We start from the raw sequence: 2,500 nt of genomic DNA, 5'->3' as shown, positions 1-2,500 counted from the left end.
ACATGGGACATGAACGTGTAAAACGGTTCACGGGCAAAGAACGGGTACGACGACCATTGTGGAGGAAACTAGATGCGCACTATGATAAACAAACGATAACCATGTGGGGCGCACCGACGAAACTACGTACGATGACACGGGCCAAATCCGTGAAGCACAATTCACGGCCCAAAAACGTGTCCGACGACCGTCGGGGACGAAACTGGACGCGCACCATGGAAAACAGGGGAAAACCATGTGCGTGGCATGGACGGATGCACGTACGGCCACACGGGCCAAAAAACGTGAACGTGCGGAAACGGGAAAAAACGGGTACCACGGGCATGTTGCCATAAACTAGGCGCGCACCATGGAAAACATGGGAAAACCATAGGCGTGGCATGGACGGATGCACGTCCGGGCACACGGGCCAAAAACGTAAACGTGAGCAAACGGGAAAAACGGTTACGCGGCCGTGTTGCCAAAAACTGGGCTCGCACCATGAAAATTATGGGCAAACCATGTGCATGGCATGGACGGATGCACATACGGGCACACGGGCCAAAAAACGTGAACGTAAGGAAACCGGAAAAAAACGGGTACGGGGCCGTGTTGCCAAAAGCTAGGCGCGCAACATGGAAAACAGGGGAAAACCATGTGTATGGCATCGAGGGATGCACGTACGGGCACACGCGCCAAAAAACGTGAACGTGATGAAACGGGAAAAAACGGGTACGTGGCCGTGTCGCCAAAAACTGTACGCGCGCTACAGAAATCATTGGAAAACCATGTGCGTGGCATGGACGGATGCACAACATACGGGCACACGGGCCAAAAAACATGAACGTGAGGAAACGGGGAAAAAACTGGTACGGCGGACATGTTGCAAAAAACTGGGCGCGCACCATGGAAAACAGAGGAAAATTATGTGCGTGGCATGGACGGTTGCATGTACAGGCACACGGGCCAAAAACGTGAACGTGAGGAAACGGGAAAAAACGGGGTACGGGCCCGTGTTGCCAAAAATGGGCGCGCGCCATGGAAATCATGGGAAAACCATGTGCGTGGCATGGACGGATACACGTACGGCCACACGGGCCAAAAAACGTGAACATGAGGAAACGGGGAAACACGGGGTACGACGGCCGTGTGGCAAAAAACTGGGCACGCACCATGGAAAATGGGTGAAAACCATGTGCGTGGCATGGAAGGATGCACGTACGGGTACACGGGACAAAAAACGTGAACGTGAGGTAACGGGAAAAACGGCTACGGGGCCGTGTTGCAATAAACTGGGCGCGCACCATGGAAAACTGGGGCAAACCATGTGCGTGGCATGGACGGATGCACGTACGGGCACACCGGCCAAAAAACGTGAACGTGAGGAAACGGGGAAAAACGGGTACGGCGGACGTGTTGCAAAAAACTGGGCGCGCACCATGGAAAACAGGGGAAAACTATGTGCGTGGCATGGACGGATGCACGTACGGGCAGACGTGCCAAAAAACGTGAACGTGAGGAAACGGGAAAGAACGGGGTACGACGGCCGTGTTGCAAAAAACAGGGCGCGCGCCATGGAAAACGGGTGAAAACCATGTGCATGGCATGGAAGGATGCACGTACAGGCACACGGGCCAAAAAACATGAACGTGAGGAAACGGGAAAAACGGGTACGGGGCCGTGTTGCAATAAACTAGGCACGCACCATGGAAAACCCGGGCAAACCATGTGCGTGGCAAAGACGGATGCACGTACGGGCACCACGGGCCAAAAAACGTGAACGTGAGGAAACGGGGAAAAACGGGTACGATGGCCGTGTTGCAAAAAACTAGGTGCGCACCATGGAAAACAGGGGAAAACCATGTGCGTGGGATGGACGGATGCACGTACGGGCACACGGGCCAAAAAACGTGAACGTGAGGAAACGGGAAAGAACGGGGTACGACGGCCGTGTTGCAAAAAACTGGGCGCGCGCCATGGAAAACGGGTGAAAATCATGTGCGTGGCATGGACGGATGAACGTACGGGCATATCGGCCAAAAAACGTGAACCTGAGGAAATGGGGAAACACGGGGTACGACGGCCGTGTTGCAAAAAACTGGGCGCGCGCCATGGAAAACTGGGGCAAACCATGTGCGTGGCATGGACGGATGCACGTACGGGCAAACGGGCCAAAAAACGTGAACGTGAGGAAACGGGGAAAAAACGGGTACGGCGGCCGTGTTGCAAAAAACTGGGCGCGCACCATGGAAAACAAGGGAAAACCATGTGCGTGGAATGGACGGATGCACGTACGGGCACACGGGCCAAAAAACGTGAACCTGAGGAAACGGGAAAGAACGGGGTACGACGGTCGTGTTGCAAAAAACTGGGCGCGCGCCATGGAAAACGGGTGAAAACCATGTGCGTGATAGGGACAGATGAACGTACGGGCACACGGGCCAAAAAACATGAACTTGAGCAAACGGGGAAACACGGGGTACGATGGCCGTGTTGCAAAAAACTGGGCGCGCACCATGGA

This window comes from Hordeum vulgare, chromosome 4H (assembly GCF_904849725.1).
Source record: "Hordeum vulgare subsp. vulgare chromosome 4H, MorexV3_pseudomolecules_assembly, whole genome shotgun sequence".
Taxonomy (NCBI): Eukaryota; Viridiplantae; Streptophyta; class Magnoliopsida; order Poales; family Poaceae; genus Hordeum; species Hordeum vulgare.
Note: the sequence above shows the minus strand (reverse complement) of the source record.